Raw genomic sequence first — 10834 nt, 5'->3', positions numbered from 1 at the left:
TTGATTTCGCAAACTCTGTTAAGTTCTTTTAAACTCGTGTTTCTGCATCTGATAGCGCTTTTATGCTCGGAATGTTGTCCTGCAAGGTCAATGGTCATATTCTCAAAATAAGAACTTCCTAGGTGCTAGCCATCTGGGGTCTCAAGGCGGGAGTGGGGAGCAGCTATTGTACCTCCTTTGCAGCCAGGCTTTGGAAGATGAGGGTGCTAAATGACAAAAGACAGTTAGAAATGGCGGTGAAGGTGAGGATAAGAGTTAGGCAGTAGAGAAAGGAGGAGAGAGGAGAGGAAGAAAGAGTGAACTCCCCTACACACACACACACACACTCTCTCTCTCTCTCTCTCTCTCTCATTCATTAAAACCTCTACTCTCATTCTCCTAAAATGATTTTTTTAACATTTCCATTTCTGGAACAAAGTTGTGTCCCCATAACTTAATAAAAAGAATGATTTTAAGTAGCATGATGTTTACATGCTACTTAGATGGATTAAAATTTAGGAATATTTCTCATGTTACTTGATAAGCACATAACCATTGGTATTAAAAGGGATAAAGGATTAGATGTATGTCTAATAGTTGGTGACAGTTAAAGATGGCATCAAGACTAGTGACAGGATGAAACCAAGGGTGCGTGCTTTGGTGATCATATGGACGTTGAAAAAGTGATCTATAGGTGAAAGCAGTCTTGGCAACGGTCAGGGATCAAGTGAGCATCAGAGATGGGGTGAGTGAGGATCAGGTGTGTTCACAACGCAGGATTTTTGCAGTTATTCTGAATGTTAGGATCATAGTTAGGGATGGGATGGATTCGGACTTTTGTGAGGGTTGTTTTTCATTTCCTTGATAATAGGAAGCACCGATTTTACATAGGGTAAGGGATTAGGTTGGAATCAGAGATAGAGGTCAAGTTGGGGTGGAAGCAAGTGTGAGGATAAGGGTTGTGTGGAGAAGGAATACATACATATTGCTTCAGATAAGCAGTGCATAGTAGGATGGATTGGGGTCAGGAATAAAGTGGGGGTGCTGCTATTCTGAAACATAGAGCGATTATACATGGCATCTCTGAGTCAAAAGGCGGGAGGAACCTGTAGGCCAGTGGTGGTGACTGTGAGTCCTCTGGAAGCATCTTTGCTGTTTGTGGCCCCGGAGGTATCAGTCCGCTGTGTGTACCCTGAATGCCTCCCTGCCTGAGCAGGAGTGGAGTGAAGCCTTTATGATCAGGAAGGGTCAGGGCCGATCATCTGGGTCTCAGGCAAAGGAGGAGCTGGGCTGGCTGTGGCCCCCTTGGCAGCCACATTCCGGAGGGACAGCTGAACCCACAGGGTGGAGTAGGAGGTGGCAGCTATGGAGAGGGGAGAAGGCAGGATCCCCGGGCCTTACTCCAGAGGGAGGGAAGGAAAGCATGAAGAGCTTGGTCTGGCCTGGGAGGGAGCCCAGGCTGCCGGGCAGAAGAAAGACTCTGGGGGCTCCAGGCCAGGCCCTGATGGCGGAGAAAAGGTGAGGGGCCCAACAGGATTCTGTCAGGGAAGGGGCCGCCCCTGTCCTCTCCAAGCCAAGACAGCCTAAACTCCACTAAGAAGTTCCGGTGGTTGCAGTTCCCCCAACCGGAGCCACCCGCAGCAGGAGCAGGCCTCTCTGGCCACCCTTTCCCGACTCTCCAGCCGTGGCCCTTACATTGTGTGTGTCCCAAAACCCACTGCGGATCTCATGGCAGCTGTGGGAAAATGCACCAGAATTGCTGATATAGAGGATTCTAGGAGTTTTGCTTTCTCAGAACTTCTCCTCCACTTGCCTCGCCGAGCCCTGGGTTAGGAGCCCCTGCTCCCCACATCTCTCCCTCCTCCTACATGGGAGTTTCCCCCTGGTGGATTCTGAGTTATGTGTCATACATCCCAGTGGCCACTAGATGGCGAAAGAGATCTTGGCAGGGCGCCTCACCTCTTCAGGGCTGAGGGCAACCTTTTCACAGGTCATTTTTCCTGTTCCAATAGGTGAAATTAGGGCTCAGGACCAACCAGCACCCGCATACCTCTCACACACATCTTTGAGGGAATGAAGGCTGAAAACCACTTTCTGCTGCCGCCTGGGATACTCCTCCCCTTACCACCCTCTCCCCTATCAGATCCCACAGTGTGAATAAGCATCTCCACAAACAACGTGGGTAGGATAGGCGCTGGGGGTGGCGCTGTCTTTGGCTGTTCCCGTGTTCCTTGTACCTGCTGCCTCCCTCGGCTCAGCACAATTGACGCCAACAACTAATAATACTGTAGGCTTGGCTGAGGACTGGGGCCCCGTCTTAGTGGCTGTGTGACTTTGAGCTAGTTAATTAACCTCTCTGTGCTCGGGTTTTCTCGTGTATGCAATAAAGATTGAAATAGTGTACCTATGTCATAAAGTTACTGTGAGGCTGAAATAAATGAACATTTCTAAAACACTTATGACAATGCTTGGCACATGACCGCACATCCAATATGTGTTAGCTATTCTAATTTGCCATCTTGCCCTGCAGAGTAAGGCCTCAGTCATTATTTGTTTTTCTTGGCATTTCCTATCTTGAGCTCCTAGGTTTCGACTACGGACTGTGTCTCTGGCGTCATCAGCTGTGTCTGGCAGTTGGGAACTGCTTTTTAAAAATTAATTAATTTTTAACATTTACAGATGAAAGTTGTATGTATTTATTAGGTATAGCATGTTGTTTTGAAAAACGCATACATTGTGAAATGCTTAAATCGAACTAATTAATTAAATCGAACTAATTAATATACACATTATCTCACATACTTATGATTTTTTAAAATGAGAATACTTAAAATCTACTCTCAACGATTTTAAATAATGTAATGCATTGTTACTAACTATAATCACCATGTTGTACAATAGATCTCTTGAACTTATTTTTCTCCTGTTTAATTGAAAGTTTGCATCCTTTGACTAGCATCTCCCCAACTCCCCCATCCTCACCCATAGTAACCACCTTTCTACTCTGTGCTTCTATGAATACAACAACTTTTTCGATTGCACGTTTGAGTGAGATCATGTGGTATTTGTCTTTCTGCGTCTGGCTCATTTAACTTAGTATAATTGTCCAGGTTCATCCATGTTGTCACAAATGACAGGATTTCCTTCTTTTTAAAGGTGGAATTCCACTGTGTGTATATGCCATATTTTCTTTACACATTTAGCCTTTGATGGAAACTTAAGTTGATTCCATATCTTGGCTATTGTGAATAATGGTGCTCTGTACATGGGAGTGCAGATACCTCTTCGACATACTGATTTCATTTCCTTTGATATATACCCAGAAGCACGATTGTTGAATTATATGGTAATTCTAATTTTAGCTTTTTGAGGAACAGCCATATAATTTTCCGTAATGGATGGGAATTTACATTCCCAAATTTCCGTAATGGATGGGAATTTACATTCCCACAAACAGTGTGCAATGGTTCCTTTTTCTCCATCTCCTCACCAACACTTATGACTTTTTGATAATATCTATCCTAACAAGTGTAAGGTGATGTCTCATTATGGTTTTAATTTGTATTTCCCTGATGATTAATTATGTTGAGCATCTTTTCATATACTTGTTGACCATTTGTACATCTTTTGAATAATGTTGCCAGGTGCGGTGGCTGACACCTATAATCCTAGCACTTTGGGAGGTCGAGGCAGATGGATTGCCAGAGCTCAGGAGACTAGCCTGGGCAATGTGGTGAAATCCCGTCTCTACTAAAATACAAAAAAATTAGTTGGGCATGGCAGTGTGCACCTGTAGTCCCAGCTACTCTGGAGACTGAGGCAGGAGAATTGTTTGAAACTGGGAGGTGGAGGTTGCAGTGAGCCGAGATCGTGCCATTGCACTCCAGCCTGGGTGACAAGAGTGAAACTCCATCTCCAAAAAACAACAAAAAAAAGTCCATTCACATCCTTTACGCATTTTTAAAGTTGAGCTATTTGTTTTCTTGCTATTGAGTTCAGTTCCTTATATACTTTTGATATTAATATTTTATGAGATTTATGGTTTGGAAATATTTTCTCTCATTCCATAGGTGTATCTTCACTCTGTTGATTGTTTCCTTTGTTGTGCAGAAGCCTTTTAGTTTGATGTAATCTCACTTGTTTATTTTTGCTTTTGTTGCCTGTGCTTTTGAGGTCACATCAAATAAATAATTGTCCAAACTAATGTCATGGGGCTTTTCCTTTATTTTTTCCTCTAGTAGTTTTACATTTCCAGGTCTTATTTTTAAGTCTTTAATCCCTCATTCATTTTCAGTTGATTTTTGCATATGGTGTGAGACAAGGGTCTAGTTTCATTCTCTGCATGTGGATATCCAGTTTTCCCAGCATTGTTTACTAAAGAGACTGTCCTTTTCCCATTGGGTGTGTGTAACTCCTTTTTGATCTCAGTATTTTTTTTTTTTTTTTTTGAGACGGAGTCTCACTGTGTCTCCCAGGCTGGAGTGCAGTGGCGCGATCTCGGCTCACTGCAAGCTCCGCCCCCCGGGTTCAGGCCATTCTCCCGCCTCAGCCTCCCAAGTAGCTGGGACTACAGGCGCCCGCTACCGCGCCCGGCTAGTTTTTTTTTTTTGTATTTTTAGTAGAGACGGGGTTTCACCATGTTAGCCAGGATAGTCTCGATCTCCTGACCTTGTGATCCACCCGCCTCGGCCTCCCAACTCCTGTGCTCAAGCGATTCTCTCAACTCAGCGTCCTGAGTAGCTAGGGACTACAGGCTTGTGGCACCATGCCCAACTAATTTTTAAACATTTTTTCCTAGAGACAGGATCTTGCTATGTTGCCCAGACTGGTCTTGAGGTCCTGGACTCAAGTGATCTTCCTGCCTTGACCTCCCAAAGCATTCAGATTACAGGTGTGAGCCACTGTGTCCATCTCTGGTCCTAGTTTTTTGTTTTGTTTGTTTGTTTTGTTTTGTTTTTTTCTTTTACAGAACTTTGGTGTTGCTGTTACTGGGTAGAGAGAGGCCTGACGTTATGTTTCCAGAGTGAGTCCCAGTGTTCTCTGAGAACACATGAGAAAAATAAAAACTTCTCTCTCCACCTACAGGACGAAATCCTCCCCCGCTGATATAAACATTTGAGTTGGGGAGCAGAGCTTCAGGGGCCATTAAGAAAATGCTGCTCTGGGGACACTAATTGAACTTTCATGTAGCAGGTCCTGTGCCCTACCTGCTCAAGAACAAGTTCTGTTTGATGAAGAATTTACACAACTCCCAAGTTCCCTCATTCCACTACCTGTCTAACCCCAAATTCAGGAATGTCTCCATATGTTGACTGTGCTGACTTTTTCACTGTCCTAGTGGAACCACAGCTTAAAAAATGGGAAATGGAGGCAGTCCCATATGGCAGAGTCTCCAATGTGGAATTAGGCATCGTCCTCCAAAAGCCAGCCTGCAGGCCCTTTGGAGAGCTTACTAAACTACAAATTGTCAACTGTATTACATGATAAGCCAGATGTGCCCATACAGTAACTCTTTTGCTAATAAAAGAGGTCTAAATTCCAATAATAGAACCAAGTGTTCCTAATGAATGCATCACAAGAATAATTTCAGTGAATGGAAGAACAAGGCCCATTACCAAGGAAGGTGCTTGCAAGGATAAGACTATCCAGATAGTGTATAATCCAGATGGACAGCTTCATTAACATTTCCCTCTCTGCCAGTGTCTGAGCTCACCCTACAAAAAACCATGACGCACTTCCAGATTTATATAAAGATAGGCGAGGTTATTCATACCAACCCTGCCTCTGGAAACAACTTTTAAAAACCTAAATAATATGTAAACAGTGCCTTCTTTAAACAATTGAAGAGCTCAGAAGGGGGTAAGATGTTACCTGTCCAAAACAAATGGAAAACGAAGACGTAAGGAGATAAATGAGAACTGGAGGCTACTTTTGCCATGTGAATATTTGCCAAATCAGAAAATTGTAATTTTTGTTCTGATAGCCTCCTGGGGCAAGACAAATATAAACTAAAAGCCACACTATATACAAAGCAGAGCCTTCCTTCAATAAGGTGGCCCCCAAAAAGGCTAAACCACAGAGAATAGATGAATAGGATTTGCCTGAGCTCTCACATAGAATTTCATCTTTTGTTCTATTTACCTAATAATCCAGGGAATCCCAAGCCTTAAAATTTAAGATCATCCTCAACTGAGAATAACCCCAATAACTTGGCAGAGGCAAAGGGAAATCTTCTCTGGAGGAAAGTTACTTCATCCTATCCTAAAGTCACTGCTACAGATAACAAAGTATGATGACCGAAATAACCAGGCCCATAAGCAAACACGACACAATGGGCAAGAACAGGCAGAACAATAGGCAAAAAAGGCACAAAATTTCAGTTAATGGAATTATTAAGACACAGACCATAAAACAACTATGCTTACAATGTTTAAAGACATGAAAAAGGAAATCCCACTTCTAGTCACTCTGGAGGAACAGAGACCAATTTGCCCTCATGCTTGAAATAACCAAAAACTACAAATATATGAAACAACAGTTACTGAGATCCTGGATATCAGGTTACAAGGGATGATAACCCTTGGATAGGGGCAACAGATAATGTAATACCAAGAAATATGTCAGCTTACTGCCTTAAAAGAGTTTCTAGGTTTCCAATGAGAACACATGGACATAGGGAGAGGAACAACACACACTGGGGCCTATGGACAGGTGGGGTGGGGAGACGGAGAGCATTAGGAAAAATAGTTAAGGCTTGCTGGGCTTAATACCTAGGTGATGGGATGATCTGTGCAGCAAACCACCATGGCACACGTTTACCTGTGTAACAAACCTGCACATCCTGCACATGTACCCTGGAACTAAAAGTAAAAAATAAATAAATAAAATAACAATTCTAAATAGTTTCCAAAAAGGTGAGGTTAAGAATATAAGACCCATTTTCCATGACTCCAGACTTCAAAATGTAGTATTTAAAAGAACTCCCACTTCATTTTTTTTTTTTTTTTGAGACAGAGTCTCGCTCTGTTGCCCAGGCTGGAGTGCAGTGGCACCATCTCGGCTCACTGCAAACTCCACCTCCTGAGATCAACTGATTCTGCTGTCTCAGTCTCCTGAGTAGCTGGGATTACAGGTGCATGCCACCACGCCCAGCTAATTTTTGCATTTTTTTTTTAGTAAGGACTGAGTTTCACCATGTTGGGCAGGCTGGTCTCGAACTCCTGACCTCAAGTGATCCACCCGCCTCGGCCTCCCAAAGTGCTGGGATTACAGGCATGAGCCACCACACCTGGCCAAAATTACAAACTTTGAAATAACATAGAAGTCAAGGTAGAAACTCAAAGGGAAATTAGAAAATATTTTCAATGAAATGAAAATAAAATCACACTTCCAAATTTGTGGAATGTGACCACATCAGTATGTAAGGGTAGATTTATAGCACTAAACCACCTGTATTACTAAAGACTACAGGCCTCAAATCCATGACCTGAACTTCTAACTTAAGAATGAAAAAGATGAGCAAATTAAACTGAAAGTAAGCAGAAGGAAGGAAGTAATACAATTGGAGTTAAAGTGAAATAAAAAGAGAAAACCAATAGAGACAAACCAGTAAAACCAAAAATTGATTCTTTAAGAAAATTAACAAAATTTTAAAACCTCCAATCAAAATAATTAGAAATAAAAGAGTGAAGGCCCCCCAAAACCTATATTAGGAATGAAAGAAAAGTAATCACCACAGATTATGTTTATTAAAAAATAAGGGGCCTGGCGCAGTGGCTCATGGCTATATTCCCAACATTTTGGGAGGCCAAGGCTGGCGGATCACCTGAGGTTAAGAGTTCTAGACCAGCCTGGCCAACGTGGTGAAACCCCACCTCTACTAAACATACAAAAATTAGCCGGGCATGGTGGCAGACGCCTGTAATCCCAGCTACTCAGGAGGCTGAGGCAGGAGAATTGCTTGAACCCGGGAGGTGGAGGTTGTAGTGAGCAGAGATCACGCCACTGAACTCCAGCCTGGTCAACAAGAGCGAGACTCCATCAAAAAAAAAAAAAAATCATATTATGAATAACTTTATTTCATATCATATAGTTAAAAATGTAAATGAAACGGATAAAAATTATTTGAAAGACACAAGCGCCATGAGCAAGGAAAGCTCTCCCAAGAATGCATAGTCCTGTATCTTATTTATTTTTATTTTTATGATTTCTTTTTAAGTCAGGGTCTCACTCTGTCACCCAGACTGGAGTGCAGTGGTGCGATCTCGGCTCACTGCAACCTCCACCTCCCAGGCTGAAGTGATTTTTCTGCCTCACCCTCCGGAGTAGCTGGGATTACAGGTGTGTGCCACTATTGTCCGGCTAATTTTTGTATTTTTAGTAGAGACGGAGTTTCACCATGTTGTCCAGGCTGGTCTCGAACTTCTGACCTCAGGTGATCCACCTGCCTAGGCCTCCCAAAGTGCTGGGATTACAGGCATGAGCCACCATGCTCGGCCATGCTTAGTCTTATATCTATTCAAGAAATTGAATTAGTAGTTTAAAATATTCCCACAAAGAAGACTCCAGACCCAAATAACTTCACTGTTGAACCCTACCAAACATTTCGGGAATAAATAATACCAATTCCAAATAAGTCAAGTGAAGAGGATAATTCCCAACTGATTCTAAATGGACAGCATCACCTTGAAACTAAAATACTATGTGGTGTTATTATAGGACATAATATTACAGGACAAGAAAATTAAAGATCAATATTGCTCGTGAACATAGATGCAAAAATTCTAAACTTCTTTTTAGGAAATCTAATCCAATAAAACATGCAAAGGATAGTACTTCTTAACCATGTGGAGTTTATCTCAAGAAAGCAAGGTTACGTTATAATTCAAAAGAGCAGTCAATGTAATTCACTATGTTAAAATCTGAATAATTAAAAATATATAAAAATAATAAAATCATATACATTAAAATCATATGAAATCATTTCTAATGCAGATAATGTATTTGAAGAAACCCAGCATTCATTCTTTTAAAAAAGTTGTATTGATAAATGATATTTGTACATATTTATGGTGCACATATGATACTTTGTTGCATGTATTGAATATGTAATGATCAAGTCAGGGTATTTGGGATATCCATCACTTTGAGTATTTATCATTTCTTTGTGTTGGGAATATTTCAAATTCTCTCTTCTAGATACTTTGAAATATATGGCTGGGTGAGGTGGCTCATGCCTGTAATCCCAGCACTTTGGGAGGCCAAGGTAGGCGTACCACCTGAGGTCGGGAGTTCAAGACCAGACTGACCAAGATGGAGAAACACCATCTCCACTAAAAATACAAAATTAGCAGGGCATTGTGGCACATGCCTGTAGTCCCAGTTATTCGGTAGACTGAGGCAGGAGTATCGCTTAAACCTTGGAGACAGAGGTTGCGGTGAGCCGAGATTATGCAATTGCACTCCAGCCTGGGCAACAAGATTGACACTCCATCTCAAAAAAAAAAAAAAAAAAAAAAAAAAAGAAAGAAATATATAATATGTTGTTGCTAACTATAGTAACCCTACTATGCTATCTGACATTAAAACTAATACTTTCTATCTAATATATTTGATCCTATTGACCAACCTCTCTTCATCCACCCTCCCACCCACATAACCTTCCCAGCCTCTGGTATCTACCATTCTACTCTCTATCTCTATGAGATCAATTTGTTAAGCTCCAGTATGTAAGTGGGACAATGCAAATTTTTTCTGTGTCTAGTTTATTTCATTTAACATAATGACCTCCAATTCCATCCATGCTGCTGCAAATGACATGATTTCATTCTTTTATGTGGCTGAATAGTATTTCATTGTGCATATATACCACCTTTTCTTTATCCATTCGTCTGTTGATGGATACCAGTTGGTTCCATATCTTAGCTATTGTAAATAGTGCTGCAATAAACAAATGAGTGCAGGTATCCCTTTGACATACTCACTTCTTATTCTTTGACTAAATACCCAGTAGTGGAATTGTCAGACCGCATGGTATTTCCATGTTTAGTTTTTTGAGAAATTTCCATACTGTTTTCCTTAGCGATTGTACTGATTTACATTTCCATTAATAGTTTCTAAGAGTTTCGCTTTTTCTGCATCCTCAACAACATCTGTTATTTTGTCTTTTTAATGATAGCCATTCTAATTAGGGTAAGACGGTATCTCATTGTGGTTGTGATTTGCATTTCCCTGATAATTCATGATTTTGATTTTGAGCATTTTTCACATACCTGCCAGCCATTTGTATTTCTTCTTATGAGAAATGTCTATTCATGTCCTTTGCCCACTTTTTAATGGGATTTTAAAAAATTGTTGAGTTGTTTGCATTCCTTGTATATTCTGGATATTAGTCCATCATCAGATGAACAGTTTACAAGTATTTTCTCCCACTCAACAGGTTATCCCTTCACTCTTGATTGATTCCTTTGCTGTTCAGAAGCTTTTTAGTTTAATATAGTCCCATTTGTCTAGCCTTGTTTTTGTTGCCTCTGCTTTTGAGTTCTTAGCTATAAAATTCTTGCTTAGATCAATGTCCTGAAGGGTTTTCCCTACCAGCATTCATTCTTGATGAAACCTCTCAACAAAGAAATGAGAAGGAACTTCTTCAACCTGATAAAGGCTTTTATGTAAAACCTATCATACTTAATGATGAACAAATGAATGCTTTCACCCTAACATCTGGAGGAAAACAATGATTTCTATTTCTACCATTTATATTCTAGTGTTCTGTAGATTTTAGCCAGTGCGACAAGGCAGATAATCAACAGAGGCATTCATATAGAAAAGGAAAAAATAAAACTCTGTTTATTCACAG

The sequence above is a fragment of the Papio anubis genome, chromosome X, assembly GCF_008728515.1.
Source record: "Papio anubis isolate 15944 chromosome X, Panubis1.0, whole genome shotgun sequence".
NCBI lineage: Eukaryota > Metazoa > Chordata > Mammalia > Primates > Cercopithecidae > Papio > Papio anubis.
This window is presented reverse-complemented; position numbering follows the sequence as displayed.